General features: G+C 37.1%; 2 long non-coding RNA genes and 1 pseudogene across 8 annotated transcripts in view; 2 read left to right on the top strand and 1 right to left on the bottom strand.

Annotated features, from left to right (window-relative positions):
* Positions 1 to 11,940: 11,940 nt before the first annotated feature.
* On the bottom strand, positions 11,941 to 21,150 carry LOC144287479 (uncharacterized). 2 transcript variants are annotated; one of them, XR_013355267.1, is made up of 3 exons: positions 20,459 to 21,150; positions 18,656 to 18,742; positions 11,941 to 12,067 (listed from the first exon to the last, which is right to left on the bottom strand). It is a non-coding gene; the product is annotated as an uncharacterized LOC144287479 (long non-coding RNA). The 2 variants fall into 2 exon arrangements; XR_013355266.1 differs by lacking the exon at positions 11,941 to 12,067 and adding an exon at positions 14,040 to 14,492.
* A 610-nt stretch (positions 21,151 to 21,760) lies between these two features.
* The window catches only part of LOC144287852 (uncharacterized), a 102,363-nt gene continuing 97,264 nt past the window's right edge, over positions 21,761 to 26,859 (top strand). For all 6 annotated transcript variants that reach the window (XR_013355632.1, XR_013355633.1, XR_013355634.1 and 3 more), the window contains exon 1: positions 21,761 to 21,912. This is a non-coding gene — a long non-coding RNA (uncharacterized LOC144287852). The remainder of the gene's footprint in view (positions 21,913 to 26,859) is intronic.
* On the top strand, positions 26,411 to 26,827 carry LOC144287601 (nuclear transport factor 2 pseudogene; annotated as a pseudogene).

Here is a 26,859-nt window from a genome sequence, read left to right as displayed (position 1 = left end):
GAAAAGTACAGGGATTTACCCCAGGTAGAATCAAATAAGTAGTGGTATTCTGTGAGGAGCTCTGATCTTTTGGTGTGCAGGAGAAAAAGTAGAAATCTATCCAGCAAACAACATTTTAATCCCAAAATACCCACAGAAGTTCTTGAGGCAGAATAACTGATTGGGAACAGATGTGGACATTTAGAAAGATAAACTAGATGAGGCATAACTTGAATGACTATTGTGTACAAAACCAAATCTTCCAGGAAGTTTGCTTGTTTAACTTTTTCGTGTTGGGAATACTGTATACTTCTTTTTTCCCCCTCAAACCATTTATTTCTGTGGACCATCAGAGAATCAGGATGGAGGCCAGGGAGAAATAGTCATAGGCCGATATGAGTCTAGGGAAACCCTTAGATATACCAGAATATTTGTTTTAAGGCTTGGATTTTCTAGAAACAGAGACTGTAATGGATCTGGGGTATAAAAATCTTTATTAAGGAATGGCACCTCAGAAGAAAAGGAATAGAGGCAGGATTGTGCAGAGGGAGAAATCCAGTAGTGCTATAACTGTGATAAAGCATCAGCCAGCTACTTGAGAGCCCTGCAGTAAGTACTGCCCAATAGAAGTACCCCAGGTTAGCCTGAAATGATTGGGTATTTATGCCACACTTTGCTCAATGATGTAAGTGGTCTTCCTCTGCCATCACTCCTGCTCTAAGGGTAAGGCACCAGGCAAAGCAGCTCTGCAGCTGAGCTAGACCTGAAGGAGCTGGAAGCTGGAGACCGTTGTTCCCCACTCCTCTGGCCCAATACCCACCACCCCCGGCCACCCACCCTACACCCAGGCCCCACCCATTCCTGTGATCATCAAGCCTTCCTTTACTAGGGTCTGAGTGGCACATCTCGGGATCCAGTACTTCTATAGTCTAAGCATTATAAAATGGCTTTGATAGACAAAAGCTCAGCCAAATGCTGTAGTTCTACAAATCTTGACTCTGTATTTTAATTCTCCACTCCCATAGAAACCTTGTTTATTTCCTTTGTGAGCCCAAAAAAGATTGTATCATATCCATCTGAACTATGCAGACTTCTAAATATCCACCCAGTATACATGATTCATGTTTTCCAGTATTTAGATAGATACTCCAGCATTTTCCTCTATTTCTTTTAATATTCTAGCATTATTTTTAGTTTCTCATTTATTTCTTTTTTTTTAATGTAGATCTATAAATGTCTGCTTTTCCAAGTGAAATCAGGAAAAGTAATGCTCTCTATGGTGGAATTGTTTTCACCAAGTATATCTGAAAGAATAACAGAATTTACTACATAGGAAAACAGTTGTAGAATTATGATAGGTAATCCTAATCCAGAAAATTTTAAAAAGTGTTCTTCACTTGAAATCTAAGTCTAAAGTAAACTTAAACAATTCTGTGTTATGCTTTATATTTTAAGAAATTATTTCTTAAAAAATACATGAAGAGCTTCTTACTCAAAATTGGATTCTGTCTTCTTGGGGAAAAAGTTTTTTCATCTCTTAATAAACCAAAGTTTCTACCTAGTATCCCTAATTTAATATCCTTAACTAAGCTCTAATTTAGCACTTATAGTTTATTTTTAAAAAGAAAGAAAAAATAATTGCTGTGATGTTGACAGCTTTTTCCTTAGCTGTCTTTAAGCACAGTTTTGACATTCCCTTGACCATTCCAAACCTAGACGAGACCCTTCAGTCAGGAGTTTTACAGGAGTAGGCAAGCATGAAATTAATTTTCCAAAGTGAAGTAGCTTACAGATGCCAGAAGCTCATAACTCAGTAATTCGAGTAAATCCCTAAATTAGTTCTTTAGCTTCTAGGTTGTTTCGCTGTTGTTATTGCTCTTACGGTTTAACTGGGTGAATTCCTTCAGTTTTTATTTTCTTGTATAGAAAGAGTGGATTACACATTTTCAGAACAAAGAAGCTATTTTCCATTATTTGTGTGTGTATGTCAATTTTTTTACTCTAATCTTTCTCGGTAAGGCCTAGTTATCCAGGCATCCACCAATTTTTTCATGTTATTAGAAGATATTTTGCTTTCAATAGAACAATTGTTCTAGTCCTTTCATTCTGAACAGGTAAGAGACATTAGTAGTACATACACTTGATAGTCCCATAGCTTTAATTTCTACTCCAAGGAAAAACATTATGACCTCTGTGTAAAATCATGAAGGACTTTCACATGAGGGACTATAGCATTTTGATATAAGCTTCTCATTTACAGATGAACATGTTGGGCTGACTACATTTAAAAATTTGTAATTTTTAGTAGTCATTTAGAATATAATTTTTATGTATGTGTACTGACCTAAATATACTGTTAGTTACCACTATCAAATATATTATTTCAACTCTTGCAAAGTAATTGCTACAAGTCTCAACCAGTTATCTAAAATAGATAGATGTGTGTGTGTGTGTGTGTGTGCATTAGTGTGTGTACAAAGAGGATTCTCCAATGTGGTGGTTGTTTGTTTGTTTATTTATTTAGCTGTAATAGCTAATTTGGAGGTTACTAATCAAGCTTATCCCTGTGAATTCCTTCTCCCATGTGGATTTACATACCATCAGCTACAAAATCCTGACATATTTTGTATATCATAGTATATTCTCATGACCACAACTGAAACCATTAAACCAAGTTGGGAATATCTGAATCTCTGCATTAAGAATTTATAATAAATACCTCTTCCACTCTTTCTTAAGCATTATCAGCTCCCTTCATTACTATGGAACCTAGTAGGTAAATGGTAACCTGATCCAAGTCTACCTCTCAATGACCAATGGGCCATTGATCCGTCCCATGTTCACTTTTGTTACCTTAGTATGTAATCAGAATGGATATGCTTCAAGTTGGAAGAATTTTTCACACTTTTTCCAAGACTTGTGGACTAAGAACAAAAGGGAAGACTTAAGTGGAAGCCCTATACTACATCCCTTCACTCAGGTAGAAGTAAAAGATCAGAAGCAATATTGCATCCAGGGAGGTGGTAGAGTTTAGGATCATTCCCATTGATTTATAGGATATAGTGTTAATATGTCTCCATTATATCCCATTAAAAAAAAAAAAAAGAAAAAACAAGATGCACCTCGCATCTGCATCAAAGAAGGCACAGCAATTCTGGACTTCTTTGGAAGATGGCTCCAAACTATTAATAGTAACTTGAAAAGTTGTCCCTTCTGAGTGAGGCGCAGAGGAAGAGCAGGATTTGCAGCAGATTCAAGCTATGATATTTATAGCTCTACCAGTTAAACTATATGGCCCAGCAGATCTCTGGTTGCTAGAGATGCCCAGGGTAGATAGGGTTGCCTAGACCCTAAGGAATTAGACCATGGTTCCCATAGACTTGTCCATATCTCTGAAGAAAATCTGTGCCATCAGCAGCAGAAAATTCTTCCCCATGTGAAAAACAGAACCTGACCTTCTATTGGATCCTAATAGAGATTATTAAGCAACTCTGTAGCTGAGCTGCCCATCGTGAGCTGGGTGTGGCCGACCTGTTAAATCATAAGGCTTGGTTATCAAAGCATCAACTCACTATGCAAATGAAACTGTATACATATTTTGTCTTGAGAAGGTCTGGCGGACACAAATTAGTTTATAGAAACATGGCCTGTATATCCATGCCACTAGCCTCTGTTGCACTCACCCTTTAGATCATACCATAGCCCTGTGATGTTTTATATATATCAGATGATTGAAAAGCAGGTAGAAAAACATAGTTTATGGGTGGCTTTATTCAATCCTATGGTGCACTGCTACTCAAAGCATCACTTAAAGGTGGCCCTGCAAGACCATGTTGAGGAGAAAACTTCCCAGTAGACCGAGCATGGAGTGGTGGTACACCTGCATATCAGCTTGGTATGGAGGGAGAGTAGCCTGAGAGAACTCATAAAGTGTGGTCATTGTGGCTCATTGTTTAGAGGCAGAGGCCAGGAGAACTACTGGAAAGTAGAGCCTCTGTAGCCTGGCTAGAAAGCATGTAGCTGGTCTCATGGGAGTGAGCATAGAGATGGATTATCTACCATTCAAGAGGATCTTTCATGGAGGAGACTCTAAAAACCCATACAGGACAGCTTGGCCAGGCCCTGTCCTCAGCTATCCTAGTACCTAAAAAAAAAAAAAAAATCAATAATGCCATAGCCATGGCATGATCATGGATGGGAATTTTATATACCCCAGTGGGAAGGGTTATCTCTGACCAAGGCTTCTCTAGCTTTTACCCCTGCTCGATCTTTCAAATACTTGGTGACAAGTTAGTTATGTCAAACTCATTCCTTACTGGGGTCTGGAATTCATTTTGATGTGGATTAACACATTTTCTGGGTTTGGTTTTTGCCTTCCTTGACTGGAATAGCACCAATATACTGGGGCTTATATAGCACCAGTATACTGGGGCTCATAGGCAGCCTGATTTATCATCATGACCCATATAACGTGGCTTTTAACAAGTCAAACCCCTCATTGACAAGGAGGTGGAACACTTGGCAAAGCTGTCAGCATCATAGGCTGTATCATGGGGCAAGCACCCCGCAGTTTGGACTAATGTACTTCAAGTGTGTCACTTTATGTTGCTGTGTCCCATACGGGTATCACACATGTCAAGGACTCAAGGGGCAGATGTAGCAGTGGAATCTTATCACTATAACTCCTCATGACCTAACTGGCCAGATTGCAATTCCCATCTGCAACATAAACACTTTCTGGGTAGCATCCCTGGTTTCCAGGAAGGATACTTCTACCAGGAGACACAATAAGGTTTCGACCAGATGTAAAATTATGACTGCCATCTGAATGAATGTTTTCATCCATCCAGGGGTAATGGTGAACAGTTACTAACCCAGAAGAATCAATGACAGGATAGACTGAATTTATGTACAGTTCTTGCAGATCTGTGCATTGTAGCAGGTAGTGACAATGTCCATTCTTATGCTCTCACTCTTGCCTCTTCAAAATAGACAGGTTCTAACTTCCAACTGCTATTACCTGCATTTTACTACTGAGGGATTTTTTCATGCTGCCAAAGACTGCTCATCAATTTGAGTCCATTTTGCCATGATTATGGCACACTGGGGATGCTGAGAACTTGACACCTGGGAAAGGCTCTGAATCAATGACCGCCTAATGACAATGGGAGTTGTCCACTTCCTTGCTGCTCAGGAGGGATCATCTGAAATCAGGTGTCATAGGCAGGCCCTGTAGTTTCCCCAATTGAATTAAGCTCAACTGCTGACTTCTCTCTTTCTAGGGTGATTTCTTTGGTATCATTTCTTTATTCCTCCACCAGTATTCTCTTTACCTGCAAAGTGAACTGCTAACATCCAGATGCTTGTCTCTAGTTCTTAAAGAATCCCATTTAGACATTGCCCTCTCTGGTGTTCAACTTGGATGAAGCTTTTTATTTCTCTCAGGCTGTATCATCGTTCATGCTAGTCTCTGCTGATGTCCACATTCTTTCTAGATCATGATGCACAGTCCAGCATATTCCCTGAAGGCTTCTCCTTTTCCAGCCAGAAGGCCCTTCTAGTTACACTGATTCTTAGACCCATCCACACCACTCTCAACCATATGGGAAAGCATTTAAGCAAGCAGGAGCTCATGGGTCCCTGTGGGGTAGCTCAGGCCTGGTTATTTACACATCATTTTCTGACTCTTATCTTTGAAAATTGCTTCCTGTCAAGACTTGCTGCTTGGAAATATAACATTGGTTTCCCCCTAATTTCATATCCTCAAACTGAACTTCTATCTTCTCTCCCTCCTGTTCACTCCAGAACTGGACTATAAATGTTTCCAGTAATTTTCCTTTTACTCTCATCTAGAGAGAGCACTTATGTGCTAATCTCTGTAGTAGAAAAGGATAGTTCAGAAAGTATATTTCAAATGTAAATCTTAGCTTTAATCATTCAAAAAGACTAATTCAGTTCTTTAATTTCTTTTTTTTTTTTTAAGATTTTATCTATTCATGAGAGACAGAGAAAGAGAGAGAGAGAGAGAGAGAGGCAGAGACACCGGCAGAGGGAGAAGCAGGCTCCATGTAGGGAGCCTGACGTGGGACTCGATTCCGGGTCTCCAGGATTACGCCCTGGGCCTAAGGTGGCGCTAAACCGCTGAGCCACCCGGGCTGCCCAGTTCTTTAATTTCTAACTGCACTTCTGCTGTGACTTCTTAACCTAACAAGGAGAAAGAGTTATATGGTGTAAAACACACATGCATGTGCACACAGTAGTGTGGGCTTCTTTATATTACTTCTACCACATGTGCAGTGAAAGTCATCCTTAGGGAGACTATGAAAGACAGTGGTCACAGTGGCATGTGGGGTGGATGAGATATCATGAGAGATTGAATGTTAGATTACTTTTAGCTTATCAGGGGTAGAGTGTTTTTAAGTACTATAGAACAAAGTAAATACTCAATAGACCTTTATCATATGCCATAAGAGGGTCATGTATATACATGTGGTGGGGAGAAATGCTACTGAGCTACAGAGTGATGCATAAAACACTTCCATATAGTCACGGAAGCTTAATTGGATGCTACTGACTACCAGTGTTTCCAGATGATTTTATGCCAAGATTTTTTTAAACTATACTTTAGATATAATGGCCTTTGGAAAAATTTATCCTTAATCATTTATATTCATTGCCTTTTCAAATGTTAGTTCTATCATTTCCTTCAGGATGTTTTACCTCTTAGTATTTCTACATACAAATGAACATAGTATATCATTATATATGTAATATATAAAATTACATAATTACATATATAAAATATAAATAGGTATATATTATTTATAAAAGTATATTTAACATTATGCCTAATATATAGTATCTGATATATTTGATATATATTATAGATTCATAATTTATTAAAGGGGAAAAACTACATTAATTACTTAAAGTATTTTTATATGTTTGGAATTCTTTGAGAATTATTTTTTTTTTAGATTTTATTTATTTATTCATGAGAGACACTGAGAGAAGTACAGAGACATAGGCAGAGGGAGAAATAGGCTCTGCAGGGAACCCGATGTGGGACTCGATCCCAGGACTTCAGGATCACAACCTGAGCCAAAGGCAGATGCTCAACAACTGAGCCATCTAGATGCCCCTTCTTGAGAATTCTTGAGATTTCTTTAAACACTTTTTTTGGTATATATAAAAATACACTAAACATATTTTGTGTAATAGAAACCTCAGTTTCCATGGTATGGTATATTTCCCCAATATAATTATTTAATAAATGATAACAACAATTTTTTTGTTGCCTGTATATTCTTTTAGCAACATCCCAACTGGTTTATTGCACATGCCAGTTAACAAACCCTAGTTCTAACTAACTGAAATCTAATCTCCAAATATGCTAGTGTCCTCATTCCTGTCAATCTCCTGAATTTACTGCAGCAGCTATCCAAAAGGATAGGTTAATGATCATTGCTGAAATAAATCTGATTCTGTCACAACTAAACATTTCAGCTAGTTTGGGTGAAGAGGAATATAGGATGTCAGATTATGATACAGGAAATAAAAGTTTAAGAACCTAGTGTACCAAATAAATCTTGCTTTCCAACATAGGAGAAAAAAAAAGAGACACCTAAAAGACAGGCCTGGAATATCAAAGGTGATTGCTGTATAAATGTATCCAAGTGGCAAGTAGAAAATATGTGTCAATGCCTTATTTTAGACATTAAATTACTTTGATAATAATCAGTAGTTTAACCATAAACCAATTTTCATACCAATGTTTTCTTCCATAATTCTAGATTTGAAAATTAATTTACCAATTTTCTTAGAAGGAAAAATAGTTTTAAAAAATGTTTAAATGCCTGCCTTTTTTTTTTAAAGGTAACTGCTATGAAAAGGAAAATAGGCAATAGGAAAAGAACCGTGCATGTTCCGTTATATAAACTAGAAAAAGTCATAAATGAAAACTGTCTAGACTCTTCCAAGGAATATGTAAAAGGATCTAGGAAATATTACTGGGTACTATCTATTGAATGGTTTTCATGTGGCAGGCCTGTTGCTGAGCACAATGATTAGGTAAGTTTTAGTTTGCTTAAAAGTGAAGGAGGGGTGCCTGGCTGGCTCAGGAGCACACGACTATTGATTTCAGGGTTATGAGTTCAAGCCCCACCTTGGATAACATAACAACAAAAGAAATGAGCTTTTCTGTATAAATGGTATGTCTAATCAGAGCCTGGATGATAAATCAGTTTATTGTATCACTGTTAAGAGGTGCACGCAGTTTCTCTTATGTGCTACACTTCCTTGTTCAATAAACAGTAGAATCTGCCTTCCTGTGATAGAAGAAAAAGGATAGTCAGTAGTCTTGTAGCTTCAGGTACCACCAGGCTGTAGATTCCTGTCAGAAGCCAGCCGTAACACATTTACAGAGCTTGTCTGCCAGACTGTGCCTCCTGATATGTTGGCAGATGAATCTGAGCCCCAGAAAGATCTATTTCATCTGGATGCAATCGTATATTGCAGATGGGGGTTTGTACAATACACAGCATGTAACGCTCTATAGTGACTCATTTTATATACCCCCTCTGGCGAATGTACCTCTCTTTGATGTCCAGTGCTATTAAACTCAATGTGCAAACTTAGTTATAAAACAAGTCACAGGAATATAATATACAGCATTGGGAATATAGTCAATAATGTCATAACTTTGTATAGTGATGGTAACTAGACTTGTCATGTGATCACTTTGTAATGTATTTAAATGTCAAATCACCATATTGTACACCTAAAACTAACAGAATAGTGTACATCAACTATACTTTAATAAGTAAATTCAATATGCATAGTGTTCCTGAAACTCTGAAACTAATTGATGTCAACTGGTGCCATGTATATAGGCTGCCCTCACTTTAGAGAAAGGAACACAGTTTTTTTTTTTTTTTTCTGATCATTCATTATTTAACAAATATAAATTAAGAACTTCTACATTTATTTTGTCAAGCATTGTTTCAGGAATTGGAACAATCAACAGAATAACGGCCTTTCTGTGATGGGATTTATATCTAAGAAGGTGAAAAAAAAATACCAGTAGGGAATGAGACTGAGGCAGTAGCAAAGGAACATATATGGTAAATTTGGATTTCATTTGAACTCTGATGGAAAGCCACTGAAAGTTTTTAATCAGGGAGTGATCAAAATTGGCATGTTGTCGTCTTCTTCTTCTTCTTCTTTTTCTTCTTCTTCTTCTTTTTCTTCTTTCTAGATCTTAGTTGAGAGTGAAGGAGAGAATATGAGCAGGAGGAGGGGGGTGGTGGCAAAAATCACAAACTGAGTCAAAGTAAGACACTTAACCAGTTGAGCTACCCAGGTGCCCCCAAATTGGGATTCTTCTGGCTGTGTGAATACACACATGCCCCTGTTTACTGTTTATGTGGCCAAAGTAGTTCTCTTGGTCCTAATAAACATCCCCTCAATTCCTCCCAAGAACCCTTCTGTTCTGCCATTAGATTACTGTATGCTGTGCAAACAAAACTTCAAAATCATTACTCTGACATTGCAGTCCTTAAGAACACTGACATACATCAGTGTTAAGACACTGATATTTGTGGACTTTGCTCTCAAAAAACAGGCACAATTTAGTCCAGAGCCTATTTGCAATTCTGACAAGACGGGTTATCTATTTTGTGATACAGCAGAAGATTTCAAGCAGAAATTTTGTAGAGAAGTGTCACTGAAATAGGCATGATCAATCTGAATCCAAAGATAAGGAATTTCTGGTTTTAATTTCTTTTCTTTCTTTTTTTTTTTTTTTACTTAACCTAAAGGAATTCTTTACTCTTTTATATGCCACCATATTTTCTGTTCTCAGAACAATGATTCGCTGTAGATGTTCAATAAATATTTGAATTAAGCTGATGTATCATTCTGCAATTACATACTGAATGTTCCCTATATGTAAGGCAATATGCTAAGTTTTAACGGTGATGCATATTGAGATAAGACAAGTGTCCTGTCTCCAAGAAAGTTTGCAATATAATTTGTTTTAAGAGATTTATGTGACTACGATTAACATGACTGAAATAAGAATTGGTATTTACTGGATGTCTGCTCTGTGCCAGGCACTGTGCTGTGCATCACTCATATATTTTCTTTGTTAATCCTGGTTAAAGACCTATAAATGATGGTATGTTGTTATCTCCACTTTCCGAAAAAAAAGGGAAACTGAATTTTAATTTATATAATGTGACTAAGATTTCAAGACTGAGATATGAACTCAGAGAATTCAACATGCCTTATTAACCACGAGATAATAATGGTCTCCAAGGCATTAGTAGTGTTAGGCCCTGCAATTCACCCTTAGGAAAGAGCTCTTACTATTGGGTCCTGGGAGAAAAGCTCCTGAAGGAGTGGGCTGATGAGGCAACATAGAAAAATATTGAGCAATCCCATTCAAGAGGCACACCAGCAGTACCAAAGTGAATCTAATATGATAAAGTGAAGACAATATAAAAAGGTAATTATAGCTTTGAAATTCCAGTTAAGTTTTGGGTATTGTGATATTGTCCTTTCACATATATATTGAGGCTTTCATTCTTTAACTTTGATTTTTAAAAATTTTTATTGAAGTATTTTAAGCCCCAACATGGGGCTCGAACTCCCAACCCTGAGATCAAAAGTTGCATGCCCTTCTGATTGAGCCAGCCAGGCACCTCTAATTTAGATTTTTTTTTAAATCAGATATAGTTTATCTGAGGTTTGAAATTGTCCTGTATAAGTTACTTTAGCTGATATAATTGTATGAATTCATCATTTTTTAAGATTTCAACTTGACGTTGACTGCCAGGAAACTAGGGAATTTTCAAATTTCAAGTTGAACTGTCTGATATGTGTGTATGTGGGAAAGGGTCATGGAAGGAAGGGAAAGAGGAAGGAGTGAAGCAGCAGAAAATGGAGTATTGGGCAAATTCTCACATTTCAGTGTTGGAAAATAGCTCTTCATGTGCAATATCTGCTTAATGTGAAGCTGTTTCTGTCTCTATCATTACATCATAGTATATGAACATATATGTTGACATATTTTTTTTAATTATATATAGGGGTACCTGGTGGTGCAGTCATTTAAATGTCTGTCTCTTGGTTTCAGTTCAGGTCATGATCTCAGGGTCCTGGGATTGAGCCCTCTATCAGGCTCTGTGTTCAGTGAGGAATCTGCTAGAGATTCTCTCTCCTTTTCCCTCTGTTCCTCCCGACCACTTTCTTTCTCTCTCTCTCTCTTTCTCAAATAAATCTTTTTTTTTAATTATACATAATTATATATAAATTTATTTGTATACCTGTTTCCCAAGACTCTGTATGCCATCAGAAAGTGTGAGTTCCCTGTTACCTCTTTCTCTCTCTCTCTCTCTCTCTCTACTCCTTTCACTCTCTTCCATCTCCCATAAAGCAAGAAGAATAAACCCAATATATTGCATGCTGTGAACATTTTAAATGACAATATAAATGCCAAGGAAACATACCAGTACCGGCAGGGTATCTCCAGTTCTTAGGGTTTAAATATTTTAACCTTTAGATGCAAGTCATTCCTTATCTCTGATTGACATATGTTCTTTAGTCTTGTTGGTTTCTAACAGTTTTTTTAGCAAGTACTTTATATTTGTTCCTAAAAATATATATGATATTATCTTAGTGCATGTACCCTTCTTTAATGCAAATTCTTTTTCAAGCTGGACCTAGGCTTACTGAGAGAAAAGCTTTTAGAAGAGAAGGCATATACTGATAGCTGTTCAAAACTGAATTTTGTCCTTATTCCTTTGAGTTTTGAAATCTTTGTCTATTGACATTGATCTTAATTTGGTACTTCCTAAAAAACACTGTGTCAGTTACAAATTATGTTTTACTGCTATAGTAGAGCCACACTACAAAGATGAAACACAATACAATTTATTCTTCACATAAAAGAACCCCAGAGGTAAGCGGTTGACCATTAGTTTAGTAGCTCTGTGCAGTCAACTAAGACCAAGGCTGCTTCTTTCTGCTCTGTCATCCTTGGTGAGTTATTTCCTGCAAGTTTACAAAATGGCTGCTGCAGCTCCATCTCAAAATAGTTTTGAGAAAGGGGAGGAAAACAGAAGAAAAGACCCATTATAGAATGCCTGTTCTACATTTGATTGAAGGACTTCTTAAACTATTCAATGCTTTTACATCTATCTCAGTGGTCAGAATTAAATATGTGGTCCTACCAACCTGCAAGAAAATCTTTAAAACTATTATTTTCTAATAGTCATATTGCTACCTTAAATGAAAATAGGAGTGTTTCATTAGGAAGAAGAAAGAATGAAAATAGTGTTGGTGGCTGCTAACCCCTGACATAATTCTATCTTTAATCTAGAGTTATGATGGCCTAAGCTGAAAATGATGTTAGAGAAAACATCAACTAAAATAATGTTAAAAATTAGTCTATTTGTTTGTTAACTAACAAAGTCTATTTGTTTGTTAAGTACTAACTTTTATGACCAGTGACATGTTAAAATGTTTACATGTAATATTTTGTGTCCTTACCATGTCTGTGAAGATGGCATAAATACTTTCTACCTCTGATTTTGGTTAAGCATTTAACATCAAACCTCAGTCTGCATACAGGATCCCGGGAACAGTAAATATGGAATATTCATTACTCTTTAAATTCCACATAAGGATTATGTATTCCTAATATACTCCATGGCAAGGATGATGTCTGATGCATGGGAGATCTTTATTTATTTTTTATTTTATTTTATTTTTTTAATTAATGAATGGAAAGTCACACTGCTGGCATGGTTTGAAACAGTTTTCTCTAACTTGACAGTCTGGGCTTTGAATCCTATTGCATTCCCTTATTATTTTTTTGTCAAAATGTCTTGCTTTGCTTTTTATTCACTATGTTCCATTTTTCAATAGTGCTTTTTTTCTCCTCTCAAATAGTTTGTTCGAAAACTTCATAGAATATTTTTTTTTTATTTCAAGCAACAGAAATCCAATTAAAATAAGCTCAAAGGAGGAATGTATTGCAGGGATACTAGGGCTTATCAATCCAAGGATAGAAGTATGCTGGGATCTTAGGAACAACTAGAAACTACTCCAGCAGTCAGCACTTTCTGATCCATTCATCTATACCTCTTTTTGCATATATATATATTCTTCGTACTGCATTTTGTCATTTTATGCTTTGCTCTTCCCAAAACAGCGTAAATTTTCAGCACTCAAACTTTGTATCTTGTATCTGCAGCAATTGAAAAGAAATAGTGTTGGGGTACCTGGGTGGCTTAGGTGATTCAGCATCTGACTCTTGATTTCAGGTCAGGTCACAATCTTAGGGTTGTAAGATCGAGCCCTATATTCATTTGGGCTCAGGCACTGGGTGTGGAGCCTGCTTAAGATTCTCTTCCTTTTCCTTCTGCCCCTCCCCCATTCCTTCTCTCTCCCTCTCTCTCTCTCTCTCTCTCTCTCTCCCCCCCCCTCTTTAAAGAAAGAAAAGACAAGCTGTCCCATGGTTACACTTCCAAAAAGAACTGAGTGAGGAGACTGCCTTCAGGGAATACATGGAGAGGAAGGAGACTGTGTTAATTTGGCTAGATTCTAATTCCCAGTTATTCAATCAAACACTAATTTAGGTGTTGCTATACTTTGTAGGTGTGATTAAAGTTTGCTATTGGTTGACTTTAAGTAAGGGATATTATCCTAGATAAATTGGGTGGGCCTGAGGTTCACAAGCTGCTGATGATCTCCTCAAGACCCACACCCATGACCTCTATTTGCTGCTAGACCTAGAACCAAGCTCTATTTCCAGCAGACCCCAAAGATGAGGTACAAGCTGTAATCCATGAAGCTCTGTATTACACGATAGAAAAATGGTATACTTCTTCCAATTTATACAGAGAGAAATCTGGAAAATATGTATGGAAATGGATTCTAGGGATGGAGATCATAGCAGAAGGAACACAAAGTTGGATCAGGTTGGATCTTTAGATATGGACTCACTAAGCAGAGATTCTGGATTTAGTGCTTTAGCTTTAGGAATTAGAGATGGTTCAACAGTTTGCTAGTTCTAGAGCTGAAATATTAATGTAATCTATGCCAGAACTGCCTTGTCATATTTCAGAGGAAGATATCCAAAGGCTTAGGGAGAGAGGCATGTTAGAGTGAATTTATCAGTAAGAACTGCTTAATCTGTCCTGGATGGTCCAGAGGACACACCTGTCACTAAAACAGAGAAAATGATTTGTGAATAGGGTCTCAAAATCCCTGAAAAGCCCTGTGGTTGTTTTTTGTCTATAAATCCTAAATTATAGTGAACTGTTCCCATCTAACTGGGTTCCCTAAAAGCATCGGGGATAATGTAATCTCAGAATTGCACAAGCCTGATAGTGATATTTTACCATCAAAGATAAGGTGGATATTTTAACTTGATAGAAGTAGAGTTGAAGCAGTGAGAATATCTAACTCCTAGAGAAGTATATCTGTGGTGAGTTGAATATGGTGACCTTAAAGAGAAATAGAAGGAAAGGAAGCTAAATTCTGAATTGAGCTGTATAAGCAGAAGAATTGTAGGTCAGGTGCACAAAAGTCCATCTTGAATCAGTAAAACACTGAATCATGGCCCATTAGTCAACTCCCAGACTTGAGCCAGTTTACAGATGTAGAACTCTACCTAAGAAAGGACCCTATAATACTTCCAAAGGTGCGTACTGTTAATTTTTCTCTCAAAGGACTTACAGCCACTTACCAGAATGATGGCTTTGGAGAAAAGAAAATAATACTTTTGGGGATTGATAGACACTTCTTTGAACTGAAATTAATTGCTGGGGACACAATATCACCATGTCCACCATTCAGAATGAGGGCTTATAGAGATCAGGTGATCAGTGGAATTTAGCTCAGATCCATCTCATCATAGTCAGTCTGGTTGTTTACTAAACATGCACTGTGGTTATTTCCTCAGTTCCATAATATATTCTTGCAATAGACACACTCAGCAACTGGCAGAACTTCCATCTTGGTTCCTCAGACTATAAAGTGATAATTATTATGGTGGAAAAGACCAAATGGAAGCTATTAGAGCTGCATTTACCTAAGGGGGGTAGTAAAGCTAAAGCAATGCTTCATTCCTGGGGATTGCAGGGATTGCCCTCATCAAGAAGTTGAAGGATGTGATGCGGTAATTCCTACCATCTGCCATTCAACTTATTTATTTGACCAGTTCAGAAAACAGATCTTGGAGAATGACTGTAGGTTTTCATAAGCTTAACCAGGTGGTAGACTCCAGTTGCAACTGCTGTTTTACATGTGGAACATTTTATTGCTTAAGCAAATCAGGATATCCCCTAAAACTAGGGTATAGCTATACTGCCAAAAGTACTTCTTTCAGGTGGCAAGGTAAGCAAACTATTAGCTTCACTGTCCTACTTCACAGGTAGGACAGATATCAACTCTCCATCCCTGAATCATATTTTAACTCGTGGGTTATTTTGATTGCCTTTCCCTTCCACAAGATATTACTCTGGTCCATTCTATTGATATTCTGCTGATTGGACCTGGCAAGCAGACTATACTTAATATTTTAATATATAAATATCAATATTAATATTAAATAATATATCAAGTAGAGTGTGTGTCAGACACTGAGAAATCCAACAAATAATTCAGGATCCTGTCATCTTGATTATATTTCTAGAGGTCCATTGGTATGGGGCATATTAAGAGTATTAAAATATCCTTCCCAAGATGAATAAGTAGCTGCATTTGGCCTTTCCTACAACAAAAGAAGTGTAAAACCTAATGGGCCTCCATGGAAAATGGAAGCATTCTTAATTTGTTTATGCTACTTCAAGCCATTTACTAAGTGACCAAAACTGTTCATTTTGAGTGAGGCCCAGAATAAGGGAAGGCTCTGCAAAAGGTCTGGACCTTCATGCAAACTGCTTCTAACATATGTAACATATAATCCAGTAAATCCAATGACCATAGACATGAGTCTATAGCCACTCTTTAGCTGTGGTTAGTGCTTTGGCCAGATGGTCAGGATTTAGAAGGACATGACTGGGAAAACTAGTCACAAGATTTGGGGAAGAAGCATGTGCATACTTCATTATGAATGAGAGAACAATATGAAGATGCTTTCATCCCATATGAGTGCTCATGAAATGGTGACCTCAGATTTTTAAAATTAAGTGGGTAAGAGTACCCATTTCTTTGAATATAAGTCAACCTCTTCCCCTAGCCATCTGTCATTACCCACTGGGCTCATGAGCAGATTGCCTATGGTGGTAGGGATGGATATTTTACATAGTTTTAGCAATACAGACTTTTATACCCATCAAGCCTGGTCTTCCTATAGCTACTGGTTGTGCCAGAAGCTGAGAATAAAACTGGATCCCCAAGCTGATCAGCCAACTAGCTGGTGAGGTAGACTGATTACATTGGGCAGTTTCTGTCATAGAAATAGCAGTACTTTTCTTCAACTGGAATAGATGGTTACTCTAGATATGGATTTGCCTTTACTGCACTAAATACTTCTGCCAACACTATTACCCAGGACTTATATAATGCCTGATCAAACTTCATTGTATTCTACATAGCATTGTTTCTATTCAAGGAATTCACTGAATAGCAAATGAAGTGTGGTGATGGGCCCATGCTCATGAAAATCCCTGGTCTTACTGTGTTTGCATCATCCAGAAATGAATAGTAAAATATCCTTCTAAAGACTCTGTAATGGTACCAGACAGATGGCAATACCTTATGGGACCTATGCAAGGTCTTCCAGGGTGTTGCATGTGCTCTAGCCTAGCATGTGCTCTAGCCTTGTTGTACGGTGCAGTTTCTTTCAGAGCTAGCATTTGTTGATCCAGGAATCAAAGAATGGAAATGGGAGTGGTCCCATTACACTAACAAACATTTGATGTCCTGTCCCCATGACCTTAGATTTTGTTGGTCTGGAGTCCTTAGTTCCAAAGGAAAGAATGGGTCCACAAGGAGATGCTACAGTACCACTACTGAAGTGGAAGCTGAGACTGCCTCCTGGCCACGTTGGGCTCTGCATGCCTCTGAACTAGTAAGCAATAATGAGAGCTGTGATACTATTGCCTGGGCTGACTGATCCAGATTATCAAGGGGGAATTGAGTTGTTACTACACAATAGAAGTGAGGAAGAGTATATCTGAAATACAGAACATTCCCCTAGTGCTATCATGGCCTATGACTGAAGTCAGTGTAAAAATACAATTTGGACAGGACTGCTAATGGCCCAGACCCTTGAAGAATGAAATTGGAATCGGTAGAGAAGAAAGTAGTTATAAATTCCTGGTACAACTATGTGATCCGTTGCAGAAATGAGGATTGTAATAGTTATGTATACTTTCCTACTAATGTGTTTATATATACATTTATATATATGTATATACACATACTAGATAGGTTTCTTCTCTTATTCCCTTGTCATCTAATATAAGAGGTATTTATAACAGTTAATTTTATACAACAATATTTTAACACATATCAAAGAGAAATATGAGCATTACCTCAAGACTTTTCCTTCTCTTCTAGGGAGAGGATAGCCTGTGTTCAGATTTATGCAAGACAGGGCAGCCCAGGTGGCTCAGCGGTTTAGTGCCGCCTTTGGCCCAGGGCCTGATCCTGGAGACCCAGGATCGAGACCCACGTTGGGCTCCTTGCATGGAGCCTGCTTCTCCCTCTGTATGTGTCTTTGCCTCTCTCTCTGTATATCTCATGAATAAATAAATAAAATCTTAAAAAAAAAAAGATTTATGCAAGACAGCTCTGTCATGTACTATGGAAGCATGACTTGTTATTCTCTTTATTTGAGAATTAGATTTAGTTTAAGATGTGTATGTGTGCCAATTTTACAAGACACAGACTGTGGCTGTCCATTTTATTTTTTACTTGCTACATTATTGGCTTAAGTTACTCATTCAAACATTAATCTAGGTGTTGTGGTGATGGCATTTTGTAGGTATAATTAAATTCCACAGTCAGTTGACTTTAAGTAAGTGAGATTATCCTAATTAATCTGGGTGAGCCTCATTCAGTCTGTTGAAAGACCTTAAGAGTAGAACTGAGTTTTTCTTGCAGAGAAATTCCACTGAAGACAGCAGGTTTAACCTATGCCTGAGAGTTCCATCCTCCTCTTCCTCTAGCATGCCCTTTCAGTTTGGGGACTTTGGTTTTTGCTAGTCCCTACAAGCAAATGAGGGATTTTTTTTTTTTTTTTTACAATTAATCTCTTAAAATATATTTCCTAATAGTCTGATTATCTGTTCATAGTCTGGCCAAAAAAAGGGACAAAGTTACATTTCACATAATAGATGCTCTGGTGGGAACCAAAATGTAGAAAGAAGCAGGGATCAATCTGGGAAGTTTTATGGAGAGTGGAGGGGGCTGGGCATGGGGTTAGAGTGGAGGGAGGTTGAAAAGATGAACGTGGTAGAAAGGTCTATAGGTTTTTACGACTTTGTGCTGAGCCTGCAATCAACATTTATGATGCTTTATATTGTGTATAAAATTCTACATACAAAGCCTATTCAGAGGTATCTATCCATTTTTTTTCTATAAGATACCCAAACTGTCCACATTATTATTTAGCAAAGATACTGATAAAAAAAAAAAAAAAAAAAAAAAAAAAGACTACCTTATCCTTGGACTTATCCTTCCACTTATTCTCATAATCTCAAAAGTTTTAGTTTTGAACTGATCGGTTGAAATGCAGTTGGAGTCTCTGTAAACACATAGGGACATACTCTGGAGAATTATGTTATTTAAAGAAAATATATTTAAGTTGGGCCTGTAGGTCCTTTTAAATCTATACTGTGTATTGTTTTACTCTGGGTATTCCAATATACATTAGAACCATTCATCCATTATTTTCTAAGCTTTTTATTCTTCGTGTATTCCTTTTTTCTTTACATTTGCTGGAGTAAAATAGCTCTGAAGTATCCATTAATTTTTCTCAGAAATCGTACTTCCTGAGAAAGGAAGAAAAAAAGCAAACCCCATGCTAGCTCAAGGCAAAATGAGCAGAGATTGCCTGTGTTTTCAGAAGCTCCATTACATAACAAACAGAAAGAAAAAAAAAAAGAAAGAAAATTAGGTTTAAAGAAAATTAAAGCAGTAGCAAAACAAAGTCTTAGACGGGGATTTTCTGCTGAAAGTTAATGTGTTCCTCTGAAATGCAAAATGAGTTTGCTATACTGATGAAGCTCTTCTTTACAATTAAACATCAACAAAACAATTAAGATTTATTATTTGTGTTTTAAGTACCTATCTTTAGGAAGATAACTGGTAAAGAGAATGAGGTAAGAAAGGAGGCTGACAGGAAGGGGTAAAACCAGTCAGAAAGAAGAAACCTTAAATTCCTTCCACTTATTGGCTCCTATAAATATGGTAGAAAAAAAAAATCTTGAAATAGTAATATTCATTCTGTGGCAACTCAATGCATAATTCAGTCTGTCTCACAATAGACTATCTGATTCACAGGAATCATTTTGAATGTTATCTTCTCAAACAGCAATTTTGCCTTTTGGAAAGCTAATTTCACATAGACTAGGATGCTTTTGCGGTCTGTCAACAATAACAGCAGATAACAAAAGCGAGAAAGCAAGAATGAGAGGTGGGGGAAGGGAGAGGGTAGATAAAGGAGGAACACAGTTAATTTACAGAGCCTAGGTATTTAGGCCAGGTACTCTGACTTTAATCCATATTTTCTCCCCTTACATATGTTTCATCAACTTTGATATATTTTTGTGCTGTCTCTCTTCCATGGTTTTTAAAAGATTTGTGTAAAGCATTTTGAAATTTACATTTAGATCCATGTTCATACTTTCAGATTAATATCTCTCTTGGAAGATAAACTTAAAGAAATATTAAAGGCTTTGAAAAATATATGCCCATTAAGCTAGCTATTACTATAGACTTATTTTTAACAGAAAAAAAATTGAAAGAAAAATAAGCATAGAAATCAGGAACAGTTAATAAATCTACACTAATTCAGTAGAATAGTATGCCCCTTACTAAAATGATTATTGTAAATATTGTAGGAAAATATTTATGGTAAGTTGAGTGAAAAAGTCAGTAGACAAAATAAATCTCTACCTTGATTGTAATTATTTAAAAAGCCACATGCATGTGGAAACGACTATAAGCGGCCATGAACAAGCACTTCTGTGTTTTAAAAGTGGAATGGTGGGCAACATTTCAAAAAGTACATTTTATTAATAAATGAAAATGAAGTTTTAATGCATATGGGTTTTCTTTTTCAAATTTTTATTTTCTGAAAAGATAATTGGCACTCTTGGTACATTAGTTTTCCAGAGCACTGTATTCTAGGCTAGTACTTTTATTTTATTCATATCCTTTCATCTTTTGGCTCACTAGTCTGTTGTTACTGTTTTGATATTTTTATTATATTTATTCTCAAACCCAATTCATGACTTACCTCAATTCTTGTTTTAAAATCTATCTTTAGATCCAAAATATACTGTTATGGAGAGAAGAAAACGGACAAGAAGAAGGCTGCTTTGTGCTCTCAAAAGTACAAAATCAAATTCAGATGGATCCACTCCCTTTCCAAAATTGTTTTGGCCAAGTAGGGTAAGATAGACATAAATAATAATTATACACGTACTTACAGTAGATAAGCATCATGAAAAACTAGGATACAAGGACTACATACTGACATGCATGCTCGCTCACATGCACACACACTAACAGACACAGACACCAGAGGAATATAGTCTGAGTTTGGGTTCAGAGGAAAGCATCCACAAATATTATATTTAAGATCATTTATAAAAGACCTATAGAAATTATCCAAGATGAAAAGAAGGAAGTGATTGTTAAAGGCTAACTGGAAACTTCTTGCTTGGCAGAGATCTAAAAAGATATTAAAAAGGTGAAGAAATGAGGTCTTTAGTAGCTTAGGATGTATGAGAAAGTCCAATACTATGATTGCAGTTCAGGGCACAGGGGTAAGGGAAACGGTGTTGTTCTTAGACGTGACATTTAGGCATGATTTTATATGCTATGTAAGAATTTAGAATATTTAACCTAAAAGCAAAGAAGGCCACTGAAATATTTTATGCAAGAAAATAAGAGCTAATACTTATATTGAAAGGACTATCTGGATGCTTTGTGGAGAACCATCTGGGAAAAAAAACAAACAAACAAAAAAAAAAACATAGTGAACATCCATAACAAGAAAGCTATTGCAGGAGACAACAAGAAATCATCATCATGGCTTAGACCAGATGCTGCCATGAAGCCAGGCAAGTTTTGTATCAAAGAAATATTTTTGAGATAGAATTCACTGGGTTTGGTGACTAATGAGAAACCAACTAAATTTGGACTAAGACTGAGAAATTTGAACATTTAAAGTTTTGGCTAATACAAATCAAGGATGGAGATTGGAATAAGTGGCAGAGATAGAGAAATAATTTTTTAAAAGTCATTCACGAAGAAGGGAGTTATTATGTACGTCTAGGTACTTCTGCCTACTTCCTTCTGAAAGGATGTCCCCAAACTAACTTCAAGTGCTCTCAGGTTTGGTTTTGCTTTCTGTCCTGTGTATGTAGAGAGTAATTTTTCTAGAACAGTGGGTGTCTTCACTGCCTTCTGCCACAGGGAATCCTCACAAAAGTCTCCTCATGCGGACTGTCATTCTGTGGAGGCAGAAAGGGAGTAGTAGGATGCATCAGACCTTCCATTCCCTTTGTTGTTCTATTCCAGGTAGATTTCACAATAGTATTCCAGAATGCAGAGTTCTGCTTGGAAGGCCCTGGGAAACCTTAAACTAGAGTTAAAGCCAAGAGGGTACTAAGATTAAAGTTCCAGTTAAATTGGATTTTGACTTGCACAGCACAGGAGAAAACCTCTAACTTCAGCATTAGGATGGTATGTGACGCTGGGAGGCTTTCTCCACCGAACAGATTCCTGGTTTCACACCCATTCTCACCTGCTCTTCTTCCTCATCTCTCAATTCTATTACTTCTATCTCTCCCTCATATACAGGACCTCTTTTGTACTTCCCTCTGCCCTTTCCTTCTAATTGTCAAGAAATTAGCCTGTTATTTCTCTTGTTGCAACTCCTACTCAGAAGCATTGTGGAGGCTGAGAAAAATTAAGGCCATTCCACCTCAAGTTTAGCATTAGCACAAGTACAGCCATCTTAGGCTCCTGTGAATAAGATTTGAACTTTACAGGAAAAACTGCAGAATGTGCTCAGCAGGGAATCCCATATCAGAAAGACCACAGAGCTCAGAATTGCCCTCAGCAGAGAATCCCATATCAGATCTTAAGAAACTCCCCCACCCCTTCCCCCATATTGGAATGGAAAAAAAAAAAAAAAATTCCTCCACGCCTTCTGAAAACCCCCTAGACCAGCCCATAAAAAACCCAGCTGTAACCCACTTCAGGGTCCAAGCCCCTGCTCAGCTGTGTGGAGTATACTTGGACCCAAGCCCGAGCTTATAAATAAACCCTCGTGTACTTGCATCAGTGTCGACTCCTTGGTGGTTTTTCGGATTCACAATCTTGGGCACAACAGCATGACCCTAAAAATTAGCAATTCTCCTTATAGAAAATGCATGTTACAACCTTTCTAGAATAGTTTCCCCAGTGAACACTACCTAGGCTTCTTCCTTTGAACATTCATTTACTATCATTTAGAGTTGAGAATTATTGTTTTCTGAAGCTTTGGAGTATAAAGATATAAATAACTGAAAACATTCAATGAGTGATCTTTGTTCTTGGGGTCTCATCACTTTATATCACTTTATATGTTGATATTTTACTAAAGATTTCCTTACAAATGAAGACTAGCAAATATTTACTCAACTGAGTTCTTGACAATATTGGATACTATGTTGAATATTGCAAAGAATAAAATGTTTTCGTTGGACAGATCCTGTTAGACTGACTTGTAGTTATCTGGTGGCATGAAGAAAATTAATGAGATATGGGGAGATAGGAACAGGGATTATAGTCAGCACATACCACATGTAGCTGTGAAGAAGAGGAAAGAGAACAGTTGTTGAATGGTAAATATCTTAATTTTTAAGGTAGACATCACCAGATAATATGTAAAGATATGCATAAAATTCAAAGGGTTAGATGATGACCTACAAACAGAAGATTAAAAAATCATAAAAACTAGGAGTAAAGAGTTAAGGGAGAGGCTGGGATTTAGAGCAAAACTGAAAGATTGCCTTTATAGGAGGAGGGACGCAATCAGGACTAAATCATGTGTGAAATTATAGATGGCAGGTCTGCAAAGCTAGGTTTGGATCATGTGTGCTAGGAATTGGATTTTTTTTTTTTTTTGGTCATCATATTTTTTTAGTGGAATATGATGCAATGTCAGATGCTCAGAATGGATAAAGTTTTAAAATGTTGTTGCAGATATTCCAGAAAGCTGATTAGAAAATGCATTAGAATACTACAGTGAGGGATGCCTGGGTGGCTCAGTGGTTAAGAGTCGGCCTTTGGCTCAGGTCATGGCCCAGGGTCCTGGGATGAAGTTCCACATCAGGCTCCCTGCAGGGAGCCTACTTCTCCCTCTGTTTATGTCTCTGCCTCTCTCTGTGTCTCTCATGAATAAATAAATTATTAAAAAAAATACTACAATGAGCTGAATGTTTCTGTCCCTACCCTCTTCGCCCCCAAGTTCATAAGCTGATACTTGATGCCCAATGTGATGGATTTAGGAGGTAGGGCCTACAGGAGCTGATTAGGTCATGAAAGCAGGGCCCTCCTGAATGGAATTAGTGCCTTTATAGAATAGACTCCAGAGAGGTTCCTTGCCTTTTCTGCCACATAAGGTTATGGGGCAGAGATGGCCATCTATGAGGAAACTGGCTCTTATCAGACATTGAACCTGTGGGTACCATGATCTCAGACTTCCCAGCCTCCACAACTGTAAGATATAAATGTTTGTTGCTTATAAGCTATCTAGTTTATGACATTTTTTTTTTTTTTAGAGCAGACCACATAGACTGATACAAATACTAAGGAATTACTGAAAGCTAAGTTGAAATTGGTGAACATGAATTTTCAGGTTTAACAGGGTGTCTGCTTGTTTGTGTGGGACTCTACAGCAGCCTGTAGCTACACCATGCAATGTAGAAAAGAGAGAAATAGATTGATTAACTCTTTATGCTAGTGTAGGAGTTGAGTTTGAGTTGTGCCAACAACTAAATACACATTCCACTTTAATACATCTTTCTATGATCTAACATATTTATAATATACAATATTACTAATTACATTTTATTATATGACCTTATAAGGCAAAATCTGTCTGCTAATGAATGGTGTGTGAGACAGCACAGTCATAAAAAGTTGTGCAAAGAATGCTAAGTGTCTCCCTCTTGTTTCTCAGCCATATGCATTGCATACTTTTATTATAGGACTCATCATTATTTTCTTTTGTTTGCTTCACTTTCTATTAGTACATTTCTTAAAGTCTGGAATATCTTCTTCCAATTTTATATTCTTAACACAGAGCACTAGGCCTAAGCTGTGCTCTACCATTGAAATTACCTAATTAAAAAAAAAAAATCTTAATTACAACGTTGCTCTTATATTTAAAACTTATTTATTGCTGATTTTTACTAAAACTAGCTTAATGCAGTGTTTTTATTATGAAATTGCAATGCACATGGACATATGTTCCTGTAAATGAAAAATCCTGAAATTAAGTATAAACTATTATAAAGTAGCAATTACTACCATATGATAAATGTCATCCACAATGTAAAACAAGTATAATGAATCTAGTGTTTGCAAATACATATAAGTTTACTTTAACCTGGTTATGAAAATGCAAAATACTTTGTCCTAAATCTGACAAGAAGCATATATATTTCTATTTTGAGGGGAAATTGTATGTATTTCCAGCAAAGCAAATAAGATGCTGGCTGTCTGCTGAAACTACATGCAAATAACATTGACTGATTCATATTTTCTAAAATTAGTATAGAAGCTCTCCGTATTTTTTCATACTTTATGGTTCTTTTTTTTCAAGTATATGGATGGCAATGATGAGTAGGGGATATTGATAAACAGAGATTCATTTGTTGGAAGGCAAAGGAGATAATGAAGTGAAACAGTCCTCCTACTCAGGTGAATTTTAATAAATATATATTTACCTCTGGCAGTAGGCCCCGATGTGCTTTTATACTCCTCCTACTTCTGTTTTTAAAGCTTTCTATCTAAAGATATTGCTTTAAAGGCAGCACATTTATTCTATATTTTGGGGAGAATAATCCTTCTTATATATTCTACCTGTTTTGGGGGGTCTTCTAACATAAAAAATGTTTTGACTGTTGGTGATCTATAAGGATCATTTCTCATAAAAATAATTTGAGGCAGTCAAAAAATGAAAGTCAGCCTCCTTTCCCTCAAGCAGACTTCAGAGTTTAACATTAAAGGAAGAAAGAAAACCGTTGTGGCAACCCTCAGGCTGTCAGTGTTTTTTAATGTAATGATCTGGAAGTTCAGTAGGGTCATCTCAGATTGGTTCTTGGACTAATCCTAAGAAATGGCTTAGGACTGATGCTGTGGCTGATATGATCTATCTTCTCTGCCAGAGGCTTTGCAAACTGCTTAAAGAAGTTAGATGAGAGTATTTTTCAGATTGTTGATTACAAGTAATTTCAGCAATTAGAGAATGGAGAGGTATTTGTGGTAGTCTCCAGGCCCTTTAATCATCTGCTCTGAGTATAAACACATGTAGAGCCAAAGAATAGGATTATACATTTAGGAATTTTTTAAAAAATTACATTATAGTCTGCCATATTTTCATTTCTCATCCATTTTCCTAATGAGACTTATTTGTACTATTGCATCTTTTGCATTCCTATTTTTGTCCTCAATCTATATAACCTTACTATTACCTATTAGGAGATAAATTGAGGGAAAGATGGATCTTTTTTTTTTTAATTTTTATTTATTTATGATAGTCACAGAGAGAGAGAGAGAGAGAGAGAGAAAGAGAGAGAGGCAGAGACATAGGCAGAGGGAGAAGCAGGCTCCATGCACCGGGAGCCCGACGTGGGATTCGATCCCCGGTCTCCAGGATCGCGCCCTGGGCAAAGGCAGGCGCTAAACCGCTGCACCACCCAGGAATCCTGAAAGATGGATTTCAACTTAGTTTTAGCTAAGGCAAGCTTTTAAAATAAATTTCAGAATATCTGAGAATAGATCAAATTCTTGAGTATATCAGTTTTCAGAAAACTTTATAAATTCAATTATTTTTCTCTTGAAACTATAAAAGATGTTAGTTGATTTTAGTTTCAAAATGGTAGAGTAGGGAGCAACCCATGTTGGGTTGCTTCTGCTGCCGCCACCATACCAGCCCCTTAGGTCCCAACGAGACTGATGACACCCTAGAATGGGAGACAAGCCAACTTGGGAGCAGACTGGATCCAGTTGCATTCAACATTACTATCAGTTATTTGATAACAACAGAACCCAACCAGGCACTATTTATATATGCATCATGTTTTATGTGGAAGGACGCAGTTCCAGGGGAAAACTGCCATTGTGGAGAAGTTGTCTAATTTTTCCCTTCCAGAAAATCCAGCACAGCATCACGGCAGAACTATCAGCCATCACCAGATAGCGGACCATCAGCATGGTTGTGGGTCAGCTGAAGGTTGATCGTGGAGTTTACCAGATGTTCCTGTTAAGGACCATCAATGATACTTGGGTTCGCACCAATGACAGGTTCAGGCTTGCCCTGCACATCTTCAGCTGGCCTCCTCCCAGTCAGGCACTCGTGCTGTTTCCTCCTTCTTCTTCTTCCTGATACTATTCATACTCCTCCAGATGCTCCAAACA

This window comes from Canis aureus, chromosome 17 (assembly GCF_053574225.1).
Source record: "Canis aureus isolate CA01 chromosome 17, VMU_Caureus_v.1.0, whole genome shotgun sequence".
In the NCBI taxonomy this organism is placed as follows: Eukaryota; Metazoa; Chordata; class Mammalia; order Carnivora; family Canidae; genus Canis; species Canis aureus.
Note: the sequence above shows the minus strand (reverse complement) of the source record. Positions and strands in the feature narration are given on the sequence as shown.